The sequence below is a fragment of the Aegilops tauschii genome, chromosome 6, assembly GCF_002575655.3.
Source record: "Aegilops tauschii subsp. strangulata cultivar AL8/78 chromosome 6, Aet v6.0, whole genome shotgun sequence".
NCBI classification, from domain to species: domain Eukaryota; kingdom Viridiplantae; phylum Streptophyta; class Magnoliopsida; order Poales; family Poaceae; genus Aegilops; species Aegilops tauschii.
Window position 1 is genome coordinate 436,774,600 of NC_053040.3, and position 20,759 is coordinate 436,795,358.

Genomic DNA, 20,759 nt, shown 5'->3' on the forward strand with positions numbered 1-20,759 from the left:
ATACCGATGGACAAAGGGAATTACGTATGTTGTCATAACGGTTCGACCGATAGAAGATCTTTGTAGAATATGTAGGAGCCAATATGGGCATCCAGGTTCCGCTATTGGTTATTTACCGGAGAGGTGTCTCAGTCATGTCTACATAGTTCTCAAACCCGTAGGGTCCGCACGCTTAACGTTCGTTGACGATATAGTGCTATATGAGTTATATGTTTTGGTGACCGAATGTTGTTTGGAGTCCCGGATGAGATCACGGACATGACGAGGAGTCTCGAAATGGTCGAGAGGTAAAGATTGATATATAGGACGAGTGTATTTGGACACCGGAAGTGTTTCGGGTAGTACCGGGTACTTATCGGGTCACCGGAAGGTGTTCCGGGCAGCCCCGGCAAAGTTATGGGCCATATGGGCCAAGTGAGGGAACACACCAGCCCACAAGGGGCTGGTGCGCCCCCCCCCCCTAGCTGGCCGACCCTAGGGGAGAAGGAAAGTGGAGACTAGGTCTCCCCTTTCCTTCCCTCTCCTCCTCCTTCCTTTCCACTTTGGGGAAATATGGCAGGGGGCGCAGGGCAAGGCAGGGGCCCTAGGGGCTGGCGGCCAGCCCTAGGGCGCGCCTGGCTGCCTCCCCTTCACTCCCACCTATATATACATGGGGAGGGGGCGCCACACAAGAACACACAACATTGTCTTAGCCGTGTGCGGCGCCCCCGTCCACTGTTTACTTCCTTGGTCATATTTTCGTAGAGCTTAGGCGAACCCCTGCGGAGATCGCATCACCATCACCATCACCATGCCGTCGTGCTGTCGGAACCCATCCACTACCTCGCCGTCTTGCTGGATCAAGAAGGCGCGGACGTCACCGAGCTGAACGTGTGTTGAACGCGGAGGTGCCGTACGTTCGGTACTCGATCGGTTGGATCGCGAAGAAAATTCGACTACATCAACCGCGTTGTAAAACGCTTCCGCTTACGGTCTACGAGGGTATGTAGACACACTCTCCTCCTCTCGTTGCTATGCATCTCCATAGATAGATCTTGCGTGTGCATAGAATTTTTTTGTTTTCCATGCAACATTTCTCAACACCTATACCTTCCATCCTACGTGGATTTCTTCATCCACCTCAACGCTTTTGTTCAAATGTGTTGTCATATTGACCCTTACACTAGTCAGAAAATGTTGTCAAAACACACTCTTTATAGGGTCACTAGTGTAATTTGCAATGTCCTACCTTAGACATGGTCTTTGGAAGAAAAAAAGTCAAAACATGTGCCAATATGAAACTCTAACCCTGATTATAGTGGTTTTATGTAATTTACTCTAGGCACGAAGTTATATCATCACTTGTTTCTATAAAACTCGAGGTCGATTAAGTTGCTAGCTCCTTGTTCAGACGTATTTGTTGGTTTTGTCATGAGGTATCCAACCAGGTTCGCTTACTCAAGATCCCGGTTTCTTGGACGTTCTACATAGAAGCTAATGTACTCCACAAAAGAGTATTCCATTGGTTATCCTAAAAAAATGTACTCCATAGGTTGCTATATGCGAAGCGTGCATGCTTTCTAGCACTCACATCTTGATAAATAAATGTACAGATATATTTCCTTCGTCCGCGAATAAGTGTATTTCTACCTTTTGTCCTAAGTCAAAGTTTTAAAAGTTTGACCAACTTTATAAAAAAGAGTAGTAACATATATAACAGTAAATATGTATATTTTGATAATACATTTCAAAATGGATCTAGTGATACGAATTTAGTGTCACAAATGTTGTTACTTTTCCTTATAAAATTGATCAAAATTTTAAGATTTTGACTTAGAACAAAGGCTAGAAGTACACTTATTCGCGGACAGAGAGAGTACGTCTTAAGTTTGTGCTACGCGACAAATTGCTATACATGCGAACAATCTACGTAGTATGTATTTTTCCATGAAATGCGGAACCCTGCAGATGAAACAAGTTAATGCACTCCATAGGTTACGAACCGAGTTTGCTCACTCAAGATCAGTATTTGGCTTACCCGACGTGCTACTTACAAGCTAATGTACTCCATACGTTAGCCTAATGAAAAAATGTACTCTCTATGTTCCATAATATAAGACATTACTACATGTAATATAGTCATATATTGGATGTAGTACCGTCTTATATTATAAGACGGAAGGAGTACTATGCAGAGCACGCATGCTTTTTTTAGCATTCACATTTTGATAAAATGTATGGACTATGCGTTGCAAGGGTGTGGTACGGGACAAATTGCTATGGTACACACTAACAATTTGTTATACACTTTTTTTATTTCCCATCAAATGCGAAAATCCTACCGATGAAAAACATCATATGAACAGAAAAATCTTCTAAGATTCCTGACATTTTTTTGTATCATATATGGATTAGAAACCCTGCAAAAAATATATAGATTAAAAAATTATGATCAAAGTTCTGTATGGAATGGGGAGCACCACTGTACACGCGCCGGCACACAGTTTGAGAAAAAAGGGGGGGGGGGGGGGGGGGGGGGGGGGCGCATGACCGACGTCCAGTGGTGTCTGCTAGGTCGGTAGCTAGAGAACTTGCTTGTAATGATGAGGGAAAAGGAGGAAAAGCAGAAAAAGATTCTTCAAAGTGGATGATTAGTTAGGAAACGATGGCAAAAGCGCCATCTCATGATCTCTTGCATGATAGGAGGGACGATGAGCAACAAAATATTCCCTGTCCTCTTTCACCTCATGACAGGAAAAAGTTTGCATGTGTAGTACGAAGAGTGAAAAAAGTTGCATCCTTTCTTATCCAGAGCAGTGCAAGCCGTTAATAATTACATGACCTTGCGCTTTAGCACCATTAGCATCTTCCCATGTGCTGATCCCAACGTTCATCCTTATTTGCAACACTGATTAAAAGTAGCTCTTGGGTGAATTTTTTTTAACAGTTTACCACGACAAACGAAGTTTCAATTTTTTTTTAGAATTACGACAAACAAAGCTTAGCAGCCCGTAGAGCCGCGCCTCTTCCCAGGCCGGCCCAGTAATAACCTACTAGTACCTATTTTCTTATCGCGATTGGGCCCGCGTAATCTGGGCTAACCTTTTTTGCAGAACTGGGCCAACCTTGTCCTCGTGGCCGTCCACCCAGCCGTGGGCGCCCCTATTTCTCACTTGCAGACTCGCTGAAGAGGGCAAGCAAGGTGGACCGGCCCACGTGCCAGGGAAGCCATAGCCTGTTTTTTTGTTTTTTTCCTGTTTTAGTTTTTTGCTTTATTTTTTATTTTTTGTTTATTCTTTAAAATATTGTAATATATATTGAAAAAAAATCTATAAAAAATATTTGAAAAATGTTGAACAAGTATTTGAAAAATGTTGAATGAGTATTTAAAAAATGTTGAACAAGTATTTTTAAAATGTTGGACGGGCATTTGGAAAAATGTTGATCATGTATATAAAAAAATTTTGAACAAGTATTTGAAGAAATGTTGAACAAGTATTTAAAAAAATGTTGATCATGTATATAAAAAAATGTTGAACAATTATTTCAAGAAATGTTGATCATGTATATAAAAATTGTTTTTTTGACACCTATGTATATAAAAATTGTTGAAAAAGTATTTTAAGAAATGTTGATCATGTATATAAAAAATCTTGAACAAGTATTTGAAAAAAAAGTGGAACAAATATTTGAAAAGAATATTGATCATGTATATAAAAATGACGAACAAGGTTTTGAAAAATGTTGAGCAAGTATTTGAAAAACGTTCAACAAGTATTTGAAAAAATCTTGATCAAGTATATAAGAATGTAGAACAAAAAACAAAAATAAACAAAGGAAAAACGAAAAAATGAAACAACTCGAAGAAGAAAAAAGAAAAGAATGAAAAAATCAGAGAAAAAACGAAATAAGAAAGAAAGAAAAACAACGATAAAATAAAATAAAATGGAAATAGATAAAAACTGGTGAAAAAGCAAAACAAAAAATGAAAAAATTCAGAAAAACACGGAGAAGAAACAGTGGAAAACCCGGCCCGTTTCGACTTAAGTAAGTCCGCCCTACTAGTACATCACGAACCCGAGCCTAGCTAAGTGGCTAGCCGCACGCCGGCGTCCCGGGAAGCAGCCTCTGCTCCTCGTCCTCCTGCCGAAGCACGGCTAGTCTACCCCACAGACCTGCTCGTCGTCTCCTTAGTCCCTACCCTCCACCGGACCCGCGTGGGGATAAGATGCATCCAGGCGCCCATGCAGTCCACCGTGGCTGTAGATGCTCTAAGGAATGCTTCTATATCGTCTTCGAGGACGAGATTCATCGAACTATTGTTGACAATAATTTGTTTAAAGTGGGCGAACGAGTGGCGATTGGAGCTTCTGGTGGAAAAGGTATGTGCAAGCTTGTATAAATATTATCGTAATAGATGCTTTTTTGCAATTGATATGCTCATCGAATGATAAACACTGTAATACTGAGCTGTGGATCTCTTGCATTGTCAGTATGCAAGGCGTTATTCTCTGCTTTAGAGCCTTGCATTTTCTAAAAGGTGTGTGTTTGCAACATTCTCACCACTGCAAAGGAGATAAATATTTGAAGGCAATAATTTTTTAAATAAGTTACTGATGGGTGATGGCAAGGCAACTTATCATGGGTACTTCAAAAATATGATAAACCAACTTGTATCATCAAACATTTATCTTATCTGTACGGTGCAAATGTTGCATGAGCTTATTCTGGAAATGCCCACTTATTCCTTGCTTATCCAGCTCGATCTTGTATCAGATTAATAAAACACTTTTTGTACTGTTATGCAGATTCAACTGTGCTAGCGTATGTGTTATCACGGTTAAACAAACGTCACAACTATGGCCTCGATTTGTTCCTTTTATCTATTGATGAGGGAATCACAGGCTACAAAGACGACTCTCTAGAGACTGTTAAAAGGAATGAGATCCAGGTTCCCCTCTGTTGGGGATATAGCTATTGGGTATGACCCGCCCAGGAGGGGCCGGGTTATACCAACGGCGGTTCATCAAGACAAAGCCCATGAAGATGTTGAAGATGGCGGTTCATGAAGCAGACTTGCTAAGGGCCCGAAGCCCAAAGGCGACTTAAGGCCCATAGGTGTAAACCGCCATATATGTATGACTTGGATTGTGAGGCAAGTATAATTAGTTACCGAGCCGGACACGTTGATTATGAGCCGGCCGGGACTCTGTGAGTCGCCGGGGGTCAACCTGTGTATATAAAGGGACGACCCGACAGTGGCTTAGGACAAGAAACAAGAGATCGAGAACTAGGTCAAGCGTATTCGCTCCCTGGTAATCGAAACCCAAGCAATACCACCTCAAACTGGACTAGGCCTTTACCTTCATCGCAAGGGGCCGAACCAGTATAAACTCATGTGTCCTTTTCCCCGTTTAACCCCTTTAAGCTAATCTAGTTGCGATGGCTCCACGACTAAGTCCTTCTGCTAGGACATCTGCCGTGACAATTCCACGACAGTTGGCGCCCACCGTGGGGCCAGCGCACGGTGGTTTCAAGTTCTTATAGGGCAGCTTTGAAGGGACCAAGGGATACGCTGTGGGCCGGATGACCAAGAGTCATCGTGGCAAGCTCTACAACGACGATGCAGGCTGGGGCCCCGAGACCGGCTCAATCGAGTACGGGTACCGGGTCCCCTTCGTCAGAATCCACGTCTTCATCGGCAAGATCGGCGAACCTGGCCCTGAGCTGGACATCTGCACCGACATCATCGAGACGGCTCAGCGTGCATGACTCGCCCGAGTTCAGCCCGCCGTGAAACGCGCCTTCGTTGGGTTCATCCATGGGATGGAATTTGAGGATAGATATGTGCCTGGCGGTGAGACGGTCATCTACTCTGATGGTGAGTCATCCACCGGCGAGACTGAGTCGTTGTATCAACTGCAAGACGGCCGGCTTGGGGGCTATTCCGATGGTGATAGTATTCCGCACCCCTATGAGCCGCCGAATAGGGTCGCGATTTTCATGGTTGGTACACAGCCAGGGCAGAATTCTACGACTGCAGCAGCAATGATATCCGGGTCAGCAACGACAACGGCGGCCGGGACAGGAGGCCCTGTGCGCCCGCCGGCTCAGGTCTTGTCCGACTTGTTGGACACTCTGACAACATTGTTAACAGCGGAGGTTAACCCGGCAAATCAAGCTCAGCATAATGCGGAGGTTGGAAAATTGTGTGACGAGATAGCACAGGCCAAGGAGGAGCTGAATACAGAAAACGTCAGGATGGCAACGGAGCGGGCTGCTCTGGATGCTCAGCGCAACGAATTTAGGTAGAGTCCTTCTGGCTCACATTGGATCAGAAAGCTTCAAATGAGGTTATGAGGAGGAGACACCGGAGTCATCTACCCCCGGTTTATGAGCCGAGGAACCTCTTCAACACACCTGGAGCAGGGACCAGTGACCCGCCGGTGGTAAACCGGACGACTGAAGCACCTGGGGGTGGAGTGTCGGTTCAGCCACGAGTGATGGGTTCTCCACGTGTGAATAATACCCCGCCTCAGCATGTTTTTGTTGGAAATATGCCCTAGAGGCAATAATAAAATGGTTATTATTATATTTCCTTGTTCATGATGATTGTCTATTGTTCATGCTATAATTGTATTAACTGGAAACCGTAATACATGTGTGAATACATAGACCACAACATGTCCCTAGCAAGCCTCTAGTTGACTAGCTCGTTGATCAATAGATGGTTATGGTTTCCTGACCATGGACATTGGATGTCATTGATAACGGGATCACATCATTAGGAGAATGATGTGATGGACAAGACCCAATCCTAAGCATAGCACAAGATCGTGTAGTTCGTTTGCTAGAGCTTTTCTAATGTCAAGTATCATTTCCTTAGACCATGAGATTGTGCAACTCCCAGATACCGTAGGAATGCTTTGGGTGTACCAAACGTCACAACGTAACTGGGTAGCTATAAAGGTGCACTACAGGTATCTCCGAAAGTGTCTGTTGGGTTGGCACGAATCGAGACCGGGATTTGTCACTCCGTATGACGGAGAGGTATCTCTGGGCCCACTCGGTAATGCATCATCATAATGAGCTCAATGTGACTAAGGAGTTAGTCACGGGATCATGCATTACGGTACGAGTAAAGTGACTTGTCGGTAACGAGATTGAACGAGGTATTGGGATACCGACGATCGAATCTCGGGCAAGTAACATACCGATAGACAAAGGGAATTGTATACGGGATTGATTGAATCCTCGACATCGTGGTTCATCCGATGAGATCATCGAGGAGCATGTGGGAGCCAACATGGGTATCCAGATCCCGCTGTTGGTTATTGGCCGGAGAGTCGTCTCGGTCATGTCTACGTGTCTCCCGAACCCGTAGGGTCTACACACTTAAGGTTCGGTGACGCTAGGGTTGTAGAGATATTAGTATGCGGTAACCCAAAAGTTGTTCGGAGTCCCGGATGAGATCCCGGACGTCACGAGGAGTTCCGGAATGGTCCGGAGGTAAAGATTTATATATGGAAAGTCTTGTTTTGGTCGCCGGAAAAGTTTCGCGCATTATCGGTATTGTACCGGGAGTGCCGAAAGGGGTCCGGGGTCCACCTGCCCCGGGGGGCCACATGGGCTGTAGGGGTGTGCGCCTTGGCCTATATGGGCCAAGGGCACCAGCCCCAAGAGGCCCATGCGCCAAGAGATAAGGGAAAGGGAGAGTCCTAAAAGGGGAAGGCACCTCCTAGGTGCCTTGGGGAGGATGGACTCCTCCCTGGCCGCACCCTTCCTTGGAGGAAGGGCCAAGGCTGCGCCCCCCTCTCTCCCTTGCCCCTATATATATGTGGGGGGGAGGGCAGCCATACCCCAAGCCCTGGCGCCTCCCTCCCTCCCGTGACACATCTTCCTCCCCGCTTGCGCTTGGCGAAGCCCTGCCGGGATCCCGCTACTTCCACCACCACGCCGTCGTGCTGCTGGATCTCCATCAACTTCTCCTCCCCCTTGCTAGATCAAGAAGGAGGAGACGTCCCCGCTCCGTACGTATGTTGAACGCGGAGGTGTCGTCCGTTCGGCGCTAGGATCATCGGTGATTTGGATCACGACGAGTACGACTCCATCAACCCCGTTCTCTTGAATGCTTCTGCTCGCGATCTACAAGGGTATGTAGATGCACTCCTCTCTCTCGTTGCTAGATGACTCCATAGATTGATCTTGGTGATGCGTAGAAAATTTTGAATTATTGCTACGTTCCCCAACAGTGGCATCATGAGCCAGGTCTATGCGTAGATTCTATGCACGAGTAGAACACAAAGTAGTTGTGGGCGATGATTTGTTCAATTTGCTTGCCGTTACTAGTCTTATCTTGATTCGGCGGCATTGTGGGATGAAGCGGCCCGGACCGACCTTACACGTACTCTTACGTGAAACAGGTTCCACCGACTGACATGCACTTGATGCATAAGGTGGCTAGCGGGTGTCTGTCTCTCCCACTTTAGTCGGATCGGATTCGATGAAAAGGGTCCTTATGAAGGGTAAATAGCAATTGGCATATCACCGTTGTGGCTTTTGCGTAGGTAAGAAACGTTCTTGCTAGAAACCCATAGCAGCCACGTAAAACATGCAACAACAATTAGAAGACGTCTAACTTGTTTTTGCAGGGTATGCTATGTGATGTGATATGGCTAAAAGGATGTGATGAATTATATATGTGATGTATGAGATTGATCATGTTCTTGTAATAGGAATCACGACTTGCATGTCGATGAGTATGACAACCGGCAGGAGCCATAGGAGTTGTCTTAATTTATTGTATGACCTGCGTGTCAATGAAAACGCCATGTAATTACTTTACTTTATTGCTAACCGTTAGCCATAGTAGTAGAAGTAATAGTTGGCGAGACAACTTCATGAAGACACGATGATGGAGATCATGGTGTCATGCCGGTGACGAAGGTGATCATGCCGCGCCTCGAAGATGGAGATCAAAGGCGCAAGATGATATTGGCCATATCATGTCACTTTATGATTTGCATGTGATGTTTGTCATCTTTACATCTTATTTGCTTAGAACGACGGTAGCATAAATAAGATGATCCCTCACTAAAATTTCAAGAGATGTGTTCCCCCTAACTGTGCACCGTTGCGAAGGTTCGTTGTTTTGAAGCACCACGTGATGATCGGGTGTGATAGATTTTAACGTTCGCATACAACGGGTGTTGACGAGCCTAGCATGTACAGACATAGCCTTGGAACACAAGCAAAACACTTAGGTTGACTTGACGAGCCTAGCATGTACAGACATGGCCTCGGAACACAAGAGACCGAAGGGTCGAACATGAGTCGTATAGTAGATACGATCAACATGGAGATGTTCACCGATGATGACTAGTCCGTCTCACGTGATGATCGGACACGGCCTAGTCGATTCGGATCATGTATCACTTAGATGACTAGAGGGATGTCTATCTAAGTGGGAGTTCATTAAATAATCAGATGAACTTAATTATCATGAACATAGTCAAAAGGTCTTTGCAAATTATGTCGTAGCCTACGCTTTAGTTCTACTGTTTAAGGTATGTTCCTAGAGAAAATTTAGTTGAAAGTTGATAGTAGCAATTATGCGGACTGGGTCCGTAAACTGAGGATTGTCCTCATTGCTGCACAGAAGGCTTATGTCCTTAATGCACCGCTCGGTGTGCTGAACCTCGAGCGTCGTTTGTGGATGTTGCGAACATCTGACATACACGTTTTGATGACTACGTGATAGTTCAGTGCGTAATGTTAAAACGGTATAGAATTGAGGCACCGAAGACGTTTTTGAAACGTCGCAGAACATGTGAGATGTTCCAAAGACTGAAATTGGGATTTCAGACTAGTGCCCATGTCAAGAGGTATGAGACCTCTGACAAGATTCTTAAGCCTGCAAACTAAGGGAGAAAAGCTCAATCGTTGAGCATGTGCTCAGATTGTCTGACTACTACAATCGCTTGAATCGAGTGGGAGTTAATCTTCCAGATGAGATAGTGATGGTTCTCCATAGTCACTGCCACCAAGCTATTAGAGCTTCGTGATGAACTATAACATATCAGGGATAGACATGATGATCCTTGAGCAACTCGCGATGTTTGACACCACGAAAGTAGAAATCAAGTAGGAGCATCAATTGTTGACGGTTGGTAACACCACTAGTTTCAAGAAGGGCAAGGGAAAGAAGGGATACTTCATGAAACGGCAAATCAGTTGCTGCTCTAGTGAAGAAACCCAAGGTTGAACCCAAACCCGAGACTAAGTGCTTCTGAAATGAGGGGAACGGTCACTGAAGCAGAACTACCCTAGATACTTCGTAGATGAGAAGGCTGGCAAGGTCGACAGAAGTATATTGGATATACATTATATTAATGTGTACTTTACTAGTACTCCTAGTAGCACCAGGGTATTAGATACCGGTTCGGTTGCTAAGTGTTAGTAACTCGAAATAAAAGCTGCGGAATAAACGGAGACTAGCTAAAGGTGAGATGACGATATGTGTTGGAAGTGTTTCCAAGGTTGATGTGATCAAGCATCGCATGCTCCCTCTACCATCGAGATTGGGGTTAAACATGAATAATTATTATTTGGTGTTTGCGTTGAGCATAGACATGATTGGATTATGTTTATTGCAATACGGTTATTCATTTAAGGAGAATAATGGTTACTCTGTCTATTTGAATAATACCTTCAATGGTCTTGCACCTAAAATGAATGGTTTATTGAATCTCGATCGTAGTGATACACATGTTCATGCCAAAAGATATAAGATAGTAATGATAGTACCACATACTTGTGGCACTGCCATTTGAGTCATATTGGTATAGAACGCATGAAGAAGCTCCATGTAGATGGATCTTTGGACTCACTCGTTTTTTGAAAAGATTGAGACATGCGAACCATGTCTATTGGTATATATGCATGAAGAAACTCCATGCAGATGGATCGTTTGGACTCACTTGATTTTGAATCACTTGAGACATGCAAATCATGGGCAAGATGACTGAAAGGCCTCGTTTTCAGTAAGATGGAACAAGAAAGCAACTTGTTGGAAGTAATACATTTTGATGTGTGCAGTCCAATGAGTGCTGAGGCATGCAGTGGATATCGTTATGTTCTTACTTCACAGATGATTTGAGTAGATGCTGAGTGTATTTACTTGATGAAACACAAGTCTGAATTATTGAAAGGTTCAAGTGATTTCAGAGTGAAGTTGAAGATCGTCGTGACAAGAGGATAAAATGTCTATGATATGATCATAGAGATGAATATCTGAGTTACGAGTTTGGCACACAATTAAGACATTGTGGAAAGTGTTTCACAATTAATACCGCCTGGAACACCATAGTGTGATGGTGTGTCCGAACATCATAACTGCACCCTATGGGATATGGTGCATACCATGATGTCTCTTATCGAATTACCACTATCGTTTATGGGTTAGGCATTAGAGACAACCGCATTCACTTTAAATAGGGCACCACGCAATTCCGTTGAGACGACACCGTATGAACTATGGTTTAGAGAAACCTAAGCTATTGTTTCTTAAAAGTTTGGGGCTGCGACGCTTATGTGAAAAAAATTCAGGCTGATAAGCTCGAACCCAAAGCGGATAAATGCATCTTCATAGAATACCCAAAACAGTTGGGTATACCTCCTATTTCAGATCTGGAAGCAAAAGTGATTGTTTCTAGAAACGGGTCCTTTCTCGAGGAAAAGTTTCTCTCGAAAGAATTGAGTGGGAGGATGGTGGAGACTTGATGAGGTCATTGAAACCGTCACTTCAACTAATGTGTAGCAGGGCACAGGAAGTTGTTCCTGTGGCACCTACACCAATTGAAGTGGAAGCTTATGATAGTGATCATGAAACTTCAGATCAAGTCACTGCCAAACCTCATAGGACGACAAGGATGCGTACTAGTTCAGAGTGGTACGTAATCCTGTCTTGGAAGTCATGTTGCTAGACAACAATGAACCTACGAGCTATGGAGAAGCGATGGTGGGCCCGGATTCCGGCGAATGGATCGAGGCCATAAAATCCGAGAGGATCCATGTATGAAAACAAAGTATAGACTTTGAAAGAACTACTTGATAGTCATAAGGTTGTTGGGTATAGATGGATTTTAAAGGGAAGACAGACAATGATGGTAAGTGTCACCATTAAGAAAGCTCGACTTGTCGTTAAGATGTTTTCCGGCAAGTTCAAGGAGTTGACTGCGATGAGACTTTCTCACTCGTAGCGATGCTAAGAGTCTGTTGGAATTATATTAGCAGTTACTGCATTATTTATGAAATCTTGCAGATAGGATGTCAAAACATTGTTTCCTCAACGATTTTCTTGAGGAAAGGTTGTATGTGATACAACCAGAAGGTTTTGTCAATCCTGAAAGATGCTAACAAGTATGCAAAGCTCCAGCAATCCTTCTAAGGATTGGAGTAAGCATCTCAGAGTTGGAATGTACGCTGTGATGAGATGATCAAAGATTTTGGGTTTATACAAAGTTTATGAGAAACTTGTGTTTCCAAAGAAGTGAGTGGGAGCACTATAGAATTTTTGATGAGTATATGTTGTTAACATATTGTTGATCAGAAATGATGTAGAATTTCTGGAAAGCATCCAGGGTTATTTGAAAAGTGTTTTTCAATGGAAAACCTGGATTAAGCTACTTGAACATTGAGCATCAAGCTCTATAAGGATAGATCAAAAACGCTTAATAGTACTTTCAAATGAATACATACCATGACAAGATTTTGAAGGAGTTCAAAATAGATCAGCAAAGAAGGAGTTCTTGGCTGTGTTACAAGGTGTGAGTATTGAGTAAGACTCAAGACCTAACCACGGCAAAAGAGAGAGAAAGGACGAAGGTCGTCCCCTATGCTTTAGACGTAGGCTCTACAGTATGCTATGCTGTGTACCGCACCTGAAGTGTGCCTTGCCATGAGTTATTCAAGGGGTACAATAGTGATCCGGGAATGGATCACATGACAGCTGTCGAACTTGTCCTTAGTATCTAGTGGACTAAGGAATTTTCTCGATCATGGAGGTGGTAAAAGAGTTTGTCGTAAAGGGTTACGTCGATGCAAACTTTGACACTAATCCGGATGACTCTGAGTAGTAAACCGGATTCGTATAGTAGAGCAGTTATTTGGAACAGCTCCTAGTAGCGCGTGGTAGCTGCATCTACAAGATGACATAGAGATTTGTAAAGCACACACGGATCTGAATGTTGCAGACTCGTTGACTAAAACCTCTCTCGTAAGCATGACATGATCAAAACCCTAGAACTCATTGAGTGTTAATCACATGGTGATGTGAACTAGATTATTGACTCTAGTAAACTCTTGGGTATTAGTCACATGGCGATGTGAACTTTGAGTGTTAATCACATGGTGATGTGAACTAGATTATTGACTCTAGTGCAAGTGGGAGACTGTTGGAAATATGCCCTAGAGGCAATAATAAAATGGTTATTATTATATTTCCTTGTTCATGATGATTGTCTATTGTTCATGCTATAATTGTATTAACTGGAAACCGTAATACATGTGTGAATACATAGACCACAACATGTCCCTAGCAAGCCTCTAGTTGACTAGCTCGTTGATCAATAGATGGTTATGGTTTCCTGACCATGGACATTGGATGTCATTGATAACGGGATCACATCATTAGGAGAATGATGTGATGGACAAGACCCAATCCTAAGCATAGCACAAGATCGTATAGTTCGTTTGCTAGAGCTTTTCTAATGTCAAGTATCATTTCCTTAGACCATGAGATTGCTCCCGGATACCGTAGGAATGCTTTGGGTGTACCAAACGTCACAACGTAACTGGGTGGCTATAAAGGTGCACTACAGGTATCTCCGAAAGTGTCTGTTGGGTTGGCACGAATCGAGACTGGGATTTGTCACTCCGTATGACGGAGAGGTATCTCTGGGCCCACTCGGTAATGCATCATCATAATGAGCTCAATGTGACTAAGGAGTTAGTCACGGGATCATGCATTACGGTACGAGTAAAGTGACTTGTCGGTAACGAGATTGAACGAGGTATTGGGATACCGACGATCGAATCTCGGGCAAGTAACATACCGATAGACAAAGGGAATTGTATACGGGATTGATTGAATCCTCGACATCGTGGTTCATCCGATGAGATCATCGAGGAGCATGTGGGAGCCAACATGGGTATCCAGATCCCGCTGTTGGTTATTGGCCGGAGAGTCGTCTCGGTCATGTCTACGTGTCTCCCGAACCCGTAGGGTCTACACACTTAAGGTTCGGTGACGCTAGGGTTGTAGAGATATTACTATGCGGTAACCCGAAAGTTGTTCGGAGTCCCGGATGAGATCCCGGACGTCACGAGGAGTTCCGGAATGGTCCGGAGGTAAAGATTTATATATGGGAAGTCTTGTTTTGGTCGCCGGAAAAGTTTCGCGCATTATCGGTATTGTACCAGGAGTGCCGAAAGGGGTCCGGGGGTCCACCTGCCCCGGGGGGCCACATGGGCTGTAGGGGTGTGCGCCTTGGCCTATATGGGCCAAGGGCACCAGCCCCAAGAGGCCCATGCGCCAAGAGATAAGGGAAAGGGAGAGTCCTAAAAGGGGAAGGCACCTCCTAGGTGCCTTGGGGAGGATGGACTCCTCCCTGGCCGCACCCTTCCTTGGAGGAAGGGCCAAGGCTGCGCCCCCCCTCTCTCCCTTGCCCCTATATATATGTGGGGGGGAGGGCAGCCATACCCCAAGCCCTGGCGCCTCCCTCCCTCCCGTGACACCTCTTCCTCCCCGCTTGCGCTTGGCGAAGCCCTGCCGAGATCCCGCTACTTCCACCACCACGCTGTCGTGCTGCTGGATCTCCATCAACTTCTCCTCCCCCCTTGCTGGATCAAGAAGGAGGAGATGTCCCCGCTCCGTACGTGTGTTGAATGCGGAGGTGCCGTCCGTTCGGCGCTAGGATCATCGGTGATTTGGATCACGACGAGTACGACTCCATCAACCCCGTTCTCTTGAACGCTTCCGCTCGCGATCTACAAGGGTATGTAGTTGCACTCCTCTCTCTCGTTGCTAGATGACTCCATAGATTGATCTTGGTGATGCGTAGAAAATTTTGAATTATTGCTACGTTCCCCAACAGTTTTGACGCCGCCGGCTCATTATTCCAACCCTTTGGACAATATGATTGCTGCGGCGACACGGTTGGCGGCTCTGCCAGTTGAAGGCGAGTCTCCGACGGCGGTTGAAACACGGAGGGCCAGAGAACTTCTTCAGATGGCATTAGCGCAGCAAGCGGCTTATTCTTATAGTCGTGAGCGGATTCACTCAACCCCTCATCGAAGCCGGAGTTACAGCAGGCACATTGACTCACCAGCGGTTTCAAGTACTGAACAGCACCGTAACCAGCCCTGTGGACATGACCAGGCGCGTGGTGGTGCCAATGCCCAGACTCTGATAGATCAGGGCAAAGCGCGTCGGGAGGCCGAGCTAGCGGCTCATCAGCACGCTTCGGCTTACCCGACGACTTCGGTGGAGGCAGGCATGACCTCTAGAACCTTGGGTGTACCATGTTTAGTGTCGGCTTTGCGTAACGAGCGTTTACCCAAGGATTTCAAGGGTCCTTGTAAGGTGCCTAATTACACAGCAGATCAGCCCCCTGAAGCTTGGGTTGAGAGTTATGAGATGGCTATGGAGATGCTGGATGTTAGTGATGCTGTGTGTGCTAAGTATTTCACCATGATGCTGGAAGGGCCGGCTCGCACTTGGTTGAAAGGGATGCCTGCCAACTCCATTGGGTCGTGGGCGGAGTTGAAGGCCCGCTTTATTCAAAATTTCAAAGATACGTGCAAGCAGCCAATGTCAATCATGGATTTGGTTTCTTGTGTTCAAGATGAGGGCGAGTCAACAACCAACTGGGTGCGTCGGGTCTCGACTATCATACACTCATTAGATAATATCAACGTCGTCTCAGCAGTTTTAATGTTGGAGAAAAATTGTCGTTTCCGCCCTCTCAAACAGAAGCTTGGGCAGCTTAAGCGCCATTGCAGTGACATGGGGGAGCTCATGGTGGCCCTTGTCAAATATGCCGACTCTGATAGTACCAAGGACCCTGAGTATGATGATGAAAGGTTGGGAAAGGGAAAGAAGAGTAGCGGTATGAAGGGGCAGTGGCACAACCCGACCAGCCAGGGTGGCAATGGTAAGCGCAGAGCTGATGACTTCGTGGCCAACACTGGTGTACAGAATAATAACCAGCGTCATAAGGGGAGGCCGGCTCAATCTGGAGGAACAAAATTCAACCTCGAGGCAATAATGAATCAGCCATGTCCGAAGCACGGAACACATGAAAAGCCATCTGCCCATTTGTGGAAAGATTGTTTTATCATGAAACAGTCCAGGGATTCTCATCTTTTCCAGCACAACCATGGCCCGAATGGCAGTTCAGGGTCCGGCCCTCATGGTCCAGGTCATGGAGGTGGCGGTTCATATTCCGGCTTTCAAGGCCAAGGTAATCAGGGTGGTTACAACCAACAAAATAACCAGGGGAGTCAGCAGCAGCAGTCTAGTTATCAGAGTAACCCGAAGCAATTGAATAGTGGGTAGTACCATGTCTTCACCACGAGTTTATGTAAGCGGTATCAGAAGCTCCATAAAAGGACAGTAAACGCCGTTGAACCGGCGGTGCCCCGTTACTTGTGATGGTCTGAACACCCTATTCTCTAGAGCCGTGAGGATCACCCGCCCCGGGTTGATAATCCGGGTCACTTAGCAGTGGTGGTAGCGCCTCAGGTTGGGGGGTACAAATTTACCAAGGTACTCATGGACGGAGGCAGCAGCATCAATATCCTTTACTATGAAACCTTCCGTCGCATGGGATTGACCGACAAAAATCTTAAATCGTCAAACACTGTTTTTCACGGTGTGGTGCCTGGTAAGTCGACATATCCGGTGGGTAAAATATCCTTGGAGGTTGCCTTTGGAGATGAGTATGATTCCAGATCTGAGACGTTGACCTTTGAAGTGGTTAAAATCAAGAGCCTGTATCATGCTCTGTTTGGGCGACCGGCTTACGCTAAATTCATGGCAAGGCCTTGTTATGTTTACTTACAGCTTAAGATGCTGGGTCACAAGGGCACCATCACAGTGCATGGAAGTCGTAAGGTAGCTTTGGATTGTGAAGAAGGTGATGCTGCTTACGCTGAATCTGTCTGTGCAACAGAGGAGTTGAAATTTTACAAGGATAATGTTGACCCGGCGGATATGGCATCTTTGAAGAAGCCAACCACAGAGCATGACCCCTTATTGAAGTTTAAGTCAGCAGATGACACTAAGTTAGTTGACTTCGTTCCTGGTGACTCATCCAAGCAGTTCAGCATCAGTGCTAATCTGGATCCGAAATAGGAAAGCGCGCTCATCGAGTTCATCCGTGAGAACCAGGACATCTTTGCATGGAAGCCTTCAGACATGCCAGGTGTGCCGAGGGAACTCGCTGAGCACACTCTCAATATTGATCCTAAGTTTAAACCGGTCAAGCAATTCATTCGCCGTTTCAATGAAGAGAGGCGTAAGGCTATTGGTGAGGAGGTAGCCCAGCTCTTGGCGACTGGGTTCATTGTTGAAGTTTTTCATCCTGAGTGGTTGGCTAACCCGGTGCTGGTGCTTAAGAAAAATGGCACTTGGCGCATGTATGTGGATTATACGGACTTAAACAAGGCTTGTTCGGCTGATCCCTTTGCTCTCCCCCGTATTGATCAGATTATTGATGCTACGGCGGGTTGTGAGCGTTTGAGTTTTTTGGATGCCTATTCTGGTTATCATCAGATCAAAATGGCAGTTAAGGACCAGGAGAAGACAGCCTTCATCACTCCCTTTGGAGCCTTCTGTTATGTGTCTATGCCTTTTGGGCTCAAGAGTGCCCAGGCGACTTACCAACGGTGTGTGCAGAATTGTCTTCATGATCAGATTGGGCGCAATGTTCATGCCTACGTGGATGATATTGTGGTGAAGTCCAGGAAGAAGGAAACCTTGATTGTTGATTTGAAAGAAACCTTTGATAATCTCCGGGTCTACAGTATGATGCTTAACCCGGCCAAGTGTGTCTTTGGTGTACCAGCTGGCAAGCTCTTGGGTTTTCTGGTTTCAGAACGAGGTATTGAAGCTAACCCGGAGAAGATAAAGGCTATCACCTCTCTGGCTAAACCGGCGTGTATCAATGATGTTCAGCGTTTGGCGGGTCGTATTGTGGCTTCAAGCCGGTTAATAAGGCGGTTGGGTGAGAAGGCCATCCCTCTTTATCAGATGATGAAGACAGATCACTTTGTTTGGAGTGATGCTGCTAATCAGGCGTTTGAGGCCTTGAAGAAACAGTTGGCTGAGCCACCGGTTCTTGCTGCTCCCATTGACAAAGAGCCTTTGTTGTTATATGTGGTTGCCAATAGCCGAGTTGTCAGTGTAGCCATTGTGGTGGAAAGGAAGGAGTCAGGCAAGGAGCATCTGGTTCAGCGGCCAGTTTACTACATCAGTGAGGTTCTTATTGAGTCCAAGCAGAGGTATCCACATTGGCAGAAGCTTGTATATGGAGTGTTCATGGCTAGCCAAAAGCTCAAGCAATATTTTCTGGGTCATCCTATCACTGTGGTTAGTTCTGCTCCTTTAGGGGATATCATTCAAAACAGAGAAGCCACAAGTCGGATAGCCAAATGGGCCATTGAGCTTGGACCTCATGGTTTGAAGTATGTACCTCGCACAGCCATCAAGTCTCAAGCACTTGTGGATTTTATCAATGATTGGACAGAGTTGCAGACGCTTGAGGAGAAGCTGGATAGCACATATTGGACTATTCACTTTGATGGATCCAAGCAATTGGAGGGCTCGGGGGCTGGAGTTGTCTTGACTTCCCCACGAGGTGATAAGTTTTCCTATGTTCTCTAGTTGATGTTCCCTTGTACTAACAATGTAGTTGAGTATGAGGCCTTACTTCATGGTCTTCGGATGGCTAAGGAGATGAACTTAAGTCGGTGAGGTGTTTCGGCGACTCAGATCTGGTAGCTCAGCAAGTTTCTGGTACTTGGGATTCCAAGGATCCATTCATGGCGGCTTATCATCGAGAGGTTGATGCTATCGCGGGTTACTTCAAAGGTTATCAAGTCGAACATGTTGATCGTAGGAAAAATGGGCGGCTGATGCTTTAAGCCGGTTAGGGTCCCAGCATAAACCGGTGCCACCTAACACTTTTCTGGATATTCTTCATGACCCTTCAGTCAAATTGCCTATAGAGGAAGATCTTGCAATTCCTGACCCGGAAGCACAACTGGTGGCGGCTCTTCATGTTATTCCTAATTGGACAGTTCCATATTTGGCTTATATGACCCAGGGCGAGTTACCTGAGGATGAAACTTTGGCCATGCAGATAACCCGGCGGTCTAAGTCAATGGCTATTGTCAATGGAGAGTTGCATCATCGCAGTGTCACAGGGGCGTTTCAACGTTGTGTTTCTCCTGAAGAAGGTTGTGAGATTCTGCGAGAGATTCATGAAGAGATTGTGGTCATCATGCCGGTTCTAAGTCTCTCGTAGCCAAGGCTTTCCGTCATGGGTTGTATTGGCTGACGACTCACGCTGATGCTGAGGATTTACTTAGTAAATGTGATGGTTGTCAAAAGTTCTCATGACGAGCTCATGTGCCGGCTCAAGAATTGAGGATGATTCCAATTGCTTGGCCATTTGCAACCTGGGGGCTTGATATGGTTGGGCCTTTCGAAAGGTCCAAGGATAAAAAGACCCACCTTTTGGTGGCAGTTGACAAATTTACAAAGTGGGTTGAAGCAGAGCCGGTTAGTAAGTGTGACGCAGCGACGGCGGTTCAATTCATCAAAAAGGTGATTTTCCATTTTGGCTTTCCCCATAGCATTATAACCGATAATGGCACTAATCTGTCCAAGGGTGCTATGAAAGAGTTTTGTCAATGAGAGCATATTCGACTTGATGTATCATCAGTGGCTCACCCCCAGTCCAATGGTCAAGCTGAGAGAGCCAATCAAGAGATTTTGCGAGGCGTCAAGCCCCGGCTTATGGTCCCTTTGCAAAGGACGCCGGGCTATTGGGTGGAGGAGTTACCCTCAGTATTATGGAGTATCAATACTACCCCCAATAGATCTACGGGTTACACACCTTTCTTCATGGTTTACGGAGCAGAGGCAGTTCTCCCTAGTGACATCCGACACGATTCGCCTCATGTGGCAGCCTATGTTGAAGCTGATAATGAAAAAGCACATCAGGATGCACTTGACCTGTTGGATGAGGAGCGTGACCTTGCGGCGGCTTGTTCGGTGATTTACCACCAAGATCTGCGCCGTCATCACAGCCGCCGGGTTAAAACTAGAACCTTTCAAGAAGGCGACTTGGTGCTCCGGCTTATCTAGGATTAGACTGATATGCATAAACTATCCCCACCTTGGGAAGGGCCTTTTGTGGTCAACAAGAATCTGAATAATGGGTCATACTATCTTATCAATGTTCGAGACCACAAGGACTCACGCATATCGGAGGAGGAGACCTGTCGGCCGTGGAATATTGCTCATCTTTGGCCTTACTATACTTGAGACACCGGCTCTTGTTGTTGGGGATCGTAGCAGAAATTTAAAATTTTCTACGCATCACCAAGATCAATCTATGGAGTCATCTAGCAACGAGAGAGATGAGTGCATCTAGATACCCTTGTAGATCGCGAGCGGAAGCGTTCAAGTGAACGGGTTGATGGAGTCGTAC

The 20,759-nt window shown here is 45.6% G+C and overlaps 1 pseudogene; it reads left to right on the top strand.

Moving 5' to 3' along the window:
- Positions 1-4,207: 4,207 nt before the first annotated feature.
- LOC109747427 (cytoplasmic tRNA 2-thiolation protein 1-like) overlaps positions 4,208-20,759 on the top strand; it is a 42,474-nt pseudogene continuing 25,922 nt past the window's right edge.